This window comes from Lactuca serriola, chromosome 6 (assembly GCF_051521515.1).
Source record: "Lactuca serriola cultivar US96UC23 chromosome 6, Lser_US96UC23_V15, whole genome shotgun sequence".
Lineage (NCBI taxonomy): Eukaryota > Viridiplantae > Streptophyta > Magnoliopsida > Asterales > Asteraceae > Lactuca > Lactuca serriola.
Window position 1 is genome coordinate 157,420,275 of NC_136413.1, and position 10,394 is coordinate 157,430,668.

The following is a 10,394-nucleotide window of genomic DNA, read 5'->3' on the forward strand; positions in this document are numbered from 1 at the left end:
AACTTTTATTAAAAGAAAATAACAAAAAGATTAGAACTAGTTTGTTCAATAAGTAAATCTTGCAAATTACTATTTCAAAACGAAAATAAAATCTCACAATAAATTTTTTATATTCATAAATATTAGGAGTAATTTGTTTGATTAATAGGTTTGTTTGATGAACAATAATTGTCTAATTCTAAAAGAAAATGTAAAACTTAGAAATATGTGTAGTGTAATGTGGAAAGACAACAACCATAAAGATACAAACATTTGAAAAAAAATTAAAAGGTAGTTAAATTTTTAAAAAAAGTTCAAAAATTTTGAAAAAAAAGGAACTAAAAATCATTTTAACATCTTTTTTTAACAAAAAAATATTGTCTCTAACAAAAAAAATTAATACAAAATAATTATTATTGTTGTCAAATTATAAAAAAGTTGTTAATTTGAGTGGTTTTAGCAGGAAAGAAAAAGGCATTTCGTCATAATGACTCGTTAAATTGGCAACAGAAAGTTGCATTGGATTTTTTTTCTCTCCAAATTGGACGTTTTTAATTAAAAAAAAAATAAAATATAGTGCCTAAACTATAAAAGTGTACAAAATATGAAAACTTTTTGTATGGTTAGTTCTGATTTTTATTGATTTATAACTAAAAGAAGAGAATATCAATAATCAATCCGTCTTTAACCTAGAACCGAAGGAAAAAAGAAAAAAATCTCAAAAATGAATCGTAATTTTAAGCTTGAATAGTCTTTTAGGCAAAGGCCAAAACCAAAAAGCATACTCACCTTATTGTATGAGCTCATATTATGAATTTTTCTTCATCGATGCCCATGTCCTAAACTCTTACATACATAGTGATTATAATAACGTCTTTTGGCAACCATACTTCACGTCTAAACATGTACCAACCATTGCTTAGTTTGTATGAGGCAAGGGCATAAATGGAAGGGGATTATAGCTTACCAAAACCACCACAAAAATGGTGCACAACCATAATAAATGAATAAAGGACCACTTAACAAGACCATTGTTATCAAGGTCCCCCACCAAAGGCCTCTCCGAAATAAATTGACAATCTTTTGAAGGTGTGCCTGTCTATTACACTGGCCTACAATTTGTCAATTTTGGAATAATTAATGACATCATCTTTTTTGTTCTACTTTAAACGTTTCAATCTTAAACTTCATTTTTTTTCCTCTTGATTCTATGATATAAATTCATGTCGATAAAAACCATAATCACCACCCTATGCTTGATAGATACTTGTTAAAAAGAATATATGCTTTAATCTTGGAAGTGACATTTATTTTTAATGAACAACTTTCAATCATTCAAAAGAGAGTAAGCATGTCCATTTAAGTGGAGTAAAAAGAAGGATCCACAATCTCCCACCACTCGAGTTTGAGGCCAAATAGAAAGAAGCAACATGATAGGAATTTAAAAGATGGTCATATATAGTCTCAATATGTCCACTCCTTTTTTTATCTATATTAACTATGATAGGAAATTTATGTCATACATTTCATTGATGCTCGAATTTTGGTCATTAGTTGTCAAAAAACATGATGGAACAACATTGTACCCATAAAAGTAAATAAATATTTGGTTGCCAATGACCAAAGTTGCTCCAAAAGGTCAAATAATTTCACTCAATCCTTCCTATTTTATTGAGACAATGTTCTTCCATCAAGTTTTTTGGTTGTCGATTACTAAAGCTTGAACGACGATGAAACATATGTCAGAAGATATCGTATGGATTCCATCCGGGTCTAAATCATGAACTAGTCTTGATTATCAAAGACCAAACGTCAAATAAGGTCACGCAATCCCTCCCATTTTATCTACACATATGTTATATTTTTATATTATAATTAATACTAACTTTTTAATAATAGTAATAAAGAAACTAATATGTGCATAGACTTGATAGAAAAAGTACAAGCATCCCTGTGTAATTTGTTCACAAATAAATCAACTTTAAACAATTCCAAAAGAAAATTTTAACATGACGAGTCTTGTCGAAATTGGTCAGTTGGTGGTGAAATCCTTGTATCGTCCAAATATCGTATCTTTAAATTATCATATCAATACAGTAGCGTTTTTACCCTTAACAAATATTCCAATATCACTTTGTCTCACATGTATACATACAAACGTGAGAAGGACATAGAAACAAACACACCATTCTACCTTGTCTCGAAAGAAAACAATTAAATATGTCACATTTTTTAATACAAGCAGCTTTATATATATACACTATAGTACAAAATATAACATATTTTATTAATAATATTTAATAATAAAACAAAACACTATATAAAGTATATAAATCTTTCTGTACATATATACCGTTGGTTGCTTGTCAAAAAGCATCACATTTCCTTAAAGAAATGTTACTCACAAACTTCCAAATAGTGTGCATTGATGCTTACAGTTTGATCCATTTCATGTCAAAAGCAAACTGCTTTAAAAGAAAACTATATTTTTGACCACTTATTATTTTTACAAGTATATATTTATAATATGAATTAACATCTTAGAGTTTATAATATAGTTTTATAATCATATAATGAAATAGGTATCAAATAAGGTACATTAATTTACCAACTAGTCGATTTATATTTTGATTGTATAGTGCATGTGTTTAAAATCTAAGTTAACTGAAAATATATTCTTTACATGCAAATTATCCACATGAATAATGAGTAATAAAATATTTAAATGCGAAGCTAGATGTTTCAAAGCATTTTTATTATAATTTTTTTATTTTCTAAAATATTACTCTTCTTCTAATATATGAGACGAAAATAACTTTTTGGTAATCTTTAATTATTATTTATTTCTTATAAATAAACATTTGTTAATTTGTGTACTATAATATATATGAATAATTAATTTAAGTTTATTTTATGTTAGTAAATATATTATAGATATCTAATAAACAACTAAATAAGACTATATAAAAGTATTACACGAAGATAGCAAGTTCCACATGCAAATGTGGCCATATAAGTGGCACAAACAAATCTCAGGCCTCGAGTCTCAAATCCCAAATTTGGTAACTATGTTACTACGTCTCAACCCATCTTAAGTGGATATACATTATCATAATCAAAGTCTCATTCGAAAACGAAGTAGTTTGTCCTCGTATCAAAACTCTTTACAAAACTATTTTAATGTACATGTATTACATTTACTCATTCATATAATATTATTATATAGACACTCAAACAAAGGTAATTTTCAAAATACCACATATAGTAAAGAACATGTGTTATTAGATAATAAACTATCCCAAAAGTATTTTAGACCTTCTAAACATGTGTTATTAGATAATAAACTATCCCATAAGTATTTATTTGTCACATCCGTTTTTGTCTCTTTTTTTTTTCATCTTTTCCAACTCACAACACACGGAAATTCTATATTTCTCAACTCACGCAACCCACTCAATTAAAAAAATACAAAACAACTAAGGTACAACTTTTAAAACACATGGTACAAGAGAAAATGAGAGAGAGAAATTAGAGAGAGGATGAAGTGGGTTAATGAAACCAATTAAACAAGGGAGTTGTATCTTGGAGGTACCGACAGTAACTCTATTATTAATTAAGATTTTACCTTGATTGTTTTGTATATTTTTTAATTGAATGGGTTGAGTGAGTTGAAAAAGATAGGGTTTCCATGTGTTGTGGGTTGGGAAAGATGAAGAAAAATAAAATAGAAAATTTGATGTGACAGTAGGTTGAGTGAGTTGGGAGACAATGACTCCCTCATCTCTAATAGATGAATGTGACGTCAAGTATAACCTAAGGAAAGATAATAACTCCAAACCATTATTATTAAGAGCATAAAGAGTCACTAGTGGGTTGGGTTGTAGGATGTACCGGCATCGGCAGTACCATTTGTTTAGGACACCTTGCATCAAGGGATGAGCGGTTTGGAGTATTGACTTTGATTCTCCAGGTTTGTGAACCCGTAAGTTGCATTCATGTGAAAAGTAAATATGATAATTCAAATGTGAAAAGTAAACCATCAATTGCTACTTTTTTGTATTTAATGCATCCTTTGCTTTTTTTTTTAAGGGTAAATTACACGGATGGTCCCTATGGTTTGGAGTAACCTGCGTGCCTAGTCCCTGAGCAAGATTTTTAACTCGGGTGATCCCTAATGTTAAAATTCGTAACCCACCTGGTCCCTCATTTAACATTCCGTCTAGTTGCTTCGTTAAAACACCCCACGTGCAAGGCATGCAGGGGCATTTTTGTCTTTTTAATATTATTGAGTTACTGCCATGTTGTATACGAAGAGGCGATCATTTTCTCAGTACTCCATCTTTCCGTTGAGAAAACCCAGACAAAAATTTCACAGTCAAGATAAGAAAACCCTAATCGTGATATCTTCGTCTCTGAAACACAATGGTGTTGTGGCGTATACGTGCAAGTATGGAGGAAATCGATGTTGGACGTCGTTACTGTAAGTATTCTTTCACTCTCAATCTTCTATAACTTTGATTTTGTTGAAACCTAAGATGAAGTGGGTTATTTCACAGGAGGGGGCATCCGACAATCTTTTCCATTAGCTTGTACCATGGTGGAGAGTTCACCAAATTTCCTGGAAGAAAGTACATCAAAGGAAAACAAATGTATGTGGACTTACTCGACATGGATACTTTCTCAGTGCATGACATTGATGAAATGATGGAACAATAAGGCTATGTTGATGAAGGTATACCTTTGTACTATCACTTTAAATGACCTTTATCAGATTTAGATTTCGGGTTATTTGCTTTGGGTAGTGATCAGGATGTGAGACATCTGGGTACCTTCATTTCCAATCATAAGTTGATTGAAGTCTATATTGAGCATGGAAAAACCCAATTACATATGTACACAATGTCCCCAAATCAATCAAAAATTCAAATAAAGGAAATTATTGAACCTCCAATATGTTCTCGTAGGCTTTTCTTAGATTGGTATGATAGTAGTGAAGAAAATGTTGTTGGGGATGCTTCTAAAGAGGCTAATGTAGTGGACCTCACTGGAAATGACAATATGGAGTTAACTGTTATTGATTATGGGGATAATAACAATGAAGAAAATCCATGTGTTGATTTTGAAATTGGGGACAAAATTGACCACACAAATGAAGTTGAATTTGAGGATGGTAACAAGGATGGAAAAGATCCATGGGCTGAATTTGAAAGCGGGGAAAAATTTGAGGACATAAATGAAGATGAATTTGGAAGCGGGGACAAATTTGGGGATGATAGTGGTTATGAATCTAGTGAGTTCGATGACATAGACTTTTATGTTGACAATGACAACATCTTAGATGATGTAGAAGTTGACATGAATTATTTCAATGATAACATTGATATGGATGCAAAGTAAGTTGGAGGTAAGAATGGCAATGTGGTAGAAGAAGAGAATGAAGTTGGGGAGCTTAATGAAGTACTAAATAACGAGGTTCTTATGTCAGGCTCATCTTCGGATGAAGGACCAGTTGCTCAACGAAAGAAGACCATCAAAGCTATCCAAAGAGCTCACGAGAATGATGAAGCAAATGTTGCTAAACCATTTTATATCCTTCAAACCTTTAATACAGCCCAAGAGTTTAAAGAAAGAGTTAAACTCCATGCTATTGAGACAAGAAGGGAACTTGATTTTGAAAAAATGACAAGAATAGGGTAAGAGTTGTGTGTAGGGGGACAATACCAAAACTGGGAAACTTAGACAATAGTGGGGAAGGTCAACAAGAAGTCAACAATGAAGATGAAGAAAAGTGCCCGTGGAGCCTCTATGCTAGTAAATGGAAACGTGACATAAACTGGATGGTCAAATCTTACAACAAAGAACACCGGTGTCTCCAAACGCGGAATGTTAAAGCTTGTACTTATAAGTTTCTCGCCAAACAAATTGCAAGTCAGGTGGAATCTAACCCAACTATTCCAATTTGTGCTGTACAAGAACAACTACAACGTGATTACCAAGTGGGACTTTCCAAGATGAAGGTGTTTAGGGCTAGAACTGAAGCTCTCAATCAGGTGCGAGGGGATTATGTTGTTCAGTATGCTTTATTGAGAGATTATGTTCTAGAACTTCAAAAACATAACCCAGACACGACTGTGAAGATTGATGTAGAGAGTGAACCAAATCCAAATGCAGAAACTAGAACTTTCAAGCGCATTTACATCTGTCTTGGTCCTTTAAAAAAGGGATTTGCTGCTGGAAGAAAAGACTTTCTTGGTCTCGATGGTGCTTTTATGAAGGGTCCATACCCAGGGCAAATACAGCTGTGGTAACCTTTTTTCATATGAACTACATTTATATCCATTGAGTTATATTATAAAAAGTTGTATTTTAGGTTAATTGTGAAATATTTACTTATGTAGGGAATTGATGGTAACAATGGAACATATCCATTGGCTTATGTTGTTGTGGAATCTGAGAGTACCAACTCAAGGACTTGGTTTCTAACTTGTCTAGGGGATGATTTAGGTTTAGGAACCAACTCGAATTTTACATTTATGACAGACAGGCAAAAGGTATTAATTCGAAGTTGTTTAAATTTACATTCAATACATTATATATGGTATACTTTTAATACATATTTTCCATGTATAGGGAGTGTTACCTGCTATAGCAAAGTTGTTTCCATGCGTTGAGCATCGTTATTGTCTTCGTCATATCCATGAAAACATGAAAACTAGTTGGAGGGGAAAGCAATTCAAAGATTTGTTATGGGATTATGCAAAAGCATCTACTGTTCAATAGTTTCAACGATCAATGGAGGAAGTAAGAAAACTTAATAATGATGCGTATGAGTGGCTTAAAAACATTCCTCCTCAACATTGGTCTCGTTCATACTTTACAGGTAGATTTTAATGTTAGATCATTAGTTTGTAACAAAGACTGATGCATTATTATTGATTTATCTGGTAGAGCTCATACAGATGTTATGCTTAATAATATGTGTGAATCTCTAAATAGCAAGATTGTTGAAGGTCGTGATGTACCAATCATTACATGTTTGGAGTACATTAGAGAGTACTTAATGAAGAAAATTGTAACTATGCAAAAGGAAATTGATAAAGCTACAGGCCCCTTGACTCCAACAACTACCATATGGGTTGGAAAATTGAAGAAAGAGGCTACACAATTAAGGTATGTTTTCTGTGGTAATGGGAAATATCAAGTCGGTAAAATCTTATGGAACAGTTCGTGGTAGATATGGGCCAACAGATATGTTCATGTAGAAGGTGAGAACTAATAAGGATACCATGTGCACATGCAATAGCAACTATGTGGGAGATGTTGAAGAACAAAGAAATTGATAAGATACCAGAACATTGGGTGAATCAAACATATTGGTTAGAAACATGGAAGAATATGTATTCTTTTACAATTCAGCCAATCAATGGAAGGAACATGTGGGAGAAGTCTACATGCCCTACAACCTTATTCCTTCCAAAACACCATGTGCCCATTGGAAGACCAAAGAAAAAAAGAAGGAGATCTGCCATGGAGGTTGAGGATTTGGTGAAAGGTAACCAATTGTCAAGAGAACAAAAGTCAGTGACATGTTCTAAGTGTAACAAAAGTGGTCATAATGCAAGGACTTGCAAGGGACAGAAGGCTAGTGGTGTTGGAAGTGCTAAAGTGAAGGCTAGTGGATCACAAACTTCAAGGAATGTTGGTGGTGCTAGAAGTGCAAAAGTGAAGGATGGAAGTGCAAAAGTGAAGGCAGGTGTTAGCAAAAAAGGGAAAGGTGTCCCATAAATGTGGCTTTTAGGTGCTTATGTATTGTTTTGGTTGATGTTGACAAACATAGTCTTAATTTGAACTAGGTTATATGTTGTCATGGTTGTGTTGATTGCTTTTGAAAAACAATGTTGTAATTATAGTATCTAGTTTTAGCAATGTACTTTGCCTTTGACAAACAATGTAATCTTTTGATTGCTTTTGGCATTGCTTTTATTTTGGTCACCTATTTTGCTCATTTTTTGACAAACAATGTAATCTTGTGATTGCTTTTAACATTGTAGTTTTACACAGATGGTCCCAGTATACCTCACAAATTGTAAAATACAATGAAGTTCAACAAAATATCATTTTCATTGATAAAAGGGTATACCAATAAGATTCATTACAATGCATTGATAAAAGGGTACCATTGATACAAATAACATTCATTACAAAGCATTATAAACAACAGCAACTACATCAATTGATCTTAAACCTAACACTACAACTTGTAAACAATTATCCCAAAAAACAAAACCAACTGATTATTAACAATGTCTTCAGATTCCGATTTTGGACCTCAAGTTCTTGAATTCGGACTTCAAGCCCCTCATTTTTTATCTCCGCCTCATCACCATGCTTTTCATCATCTACCCACTTAATAAAGCCAGACCTTGGTCCCTGTACTGTCAATGGCTTCAATTAGCACATACACATACTAGGGTTAAAATAGAAAATCCCCCCAAACAATACAAGATCATACCTCTAACGGGCAAGCATAAAATGCCCTACCTGGGTTTCTTTTCGTAGTTGAAGTTCGTATAACGCCTATCGCACCACAACTGCATTTCACCATTTTTAATCGGCTGTGAGAAGAAAGGTAGGAGGAGAACAATGCAATTGAGAAAGAAATGAGGGAGGAAGACGAATAAACCATATTTAAAGACTGAGTAATATGAAAAGACAAAAATACCCCCAACGTGCTTTTCATGTGGGGGGTTTCTAACCACAAAACAGACGGAATGTTAAATGAGGGACCAGGCGGGTTACAAATTTTAACATTAGGGATCACCCGAGTTAAAAATCTTGCTCAGGGACGAGGCGTGCAGGTTACCCCAAACCACAGGGATTATCCGTGTAATTTACCCTTTTTTTAATATAACTTTATATAAATTTATAATACTCACAGTTCACTTAATATAAATTTGTGTGTTTCTGTGACAAATTTTAACAAGAGTGTATTTTTAAAGGAAAAACTATTATGTTTTATTTTGTTTTATATTTTCTATTTTTTTTAATAGTAATTCTAATCTAAAAAACTATTATGTTTTATTGTATATTTTCTAATTTAATTAAATAAAAAAGAATGATGTGCCAAGTGGGTTGAGATAGATAGGATTTTCATATGTTGTAGGTTATAAAAGATGAAAGTGAAAGAAAATGGAAAAGCTAATGTGAAAATGGATTGAGAGGGTTGGAAGGGAAGGACTCCTTCCTCCCTAATGCACCCATAATTAACAAATTAAGATTATTAAACTTGATTAACACATTTGACTTCTAAACACCATGACCTCAAGGCAACAATAGAAGCAACCAATTAATTTTCGAATGCCCCAAGGTTAAATTAGAAAGCTTTTATGATTTTTCTTAGGATAGTACAAGATCAACAAGGAATTCACATGACTCAGTGAAAACAACATGTCTTTATTTTTAGCCAAAAAGAACAATATACTCTTTTAAATCTACTCTTAACACATTAAACACCAATTCTGATGACTTTTAATGATTGACATACATAATAAACTTAGTTTAATCATTTAATAACCTTCGTATATTATCACTAATTTGATCAGATCATAGATTAAAGAGATCATTTCATAAACTCCAATATACTACTTTAAACTCAAAGATGATCACTAGATTGTATCTTCACTCATGATTTTCTTAAGGATGATAAAAGTTAAATCTTATTACAACCTTATTATCATAATCAATTTCTGAGTCCAAAGAATTAATGGTGTTTTGTCAAAATCATGGTTAAAATTCCATTAAAACACAAAAACTCAATTTCAACCCAGTTGTATATTTTGTGAGTTCTAAATTATATATATGATATAACATTGTGGGATTGAAATCTCTATGTATTCACCAGATTTCCCAACCTGACCCACTCCAGCTTATTTGTATCACAGGTATCTATATGAAGTTACATTACACTGAGGGATTAAGGAGATATAAATCACTAGTGATAATGAATGTAAGTTCTGTTTATGCTTGTGTTTTTGTATTGACGATGACATCCCAAATGTTTTAAAATGAATAAAAATACATTTATTCGGAAATGCTTTGATAATGTAATTATCATGTTTTTCTGGGAACTAATTCCGCAACGATTTTCTTAAAAGAGATACTCTGATTTTTATAAAGCATAAACAAAATCGGTCTTTTCTGGCCGTGAAAATGGGGATGTCACAGTTGGTATCAGAGCATTAGTTTAAGCGAACTAGGAATAAGGATTTATTTCTACACTTCAACTTAGAATGCTAAGCTATGATTATGAGGAGTGTGTCTAATATATTTTAGGTAGTACACCTAAATAGACGCAAGCACTAGCTTATTTAGGGAAAATGCCTAACATGCTTTTATGCGCTAAATGATTTGTGATG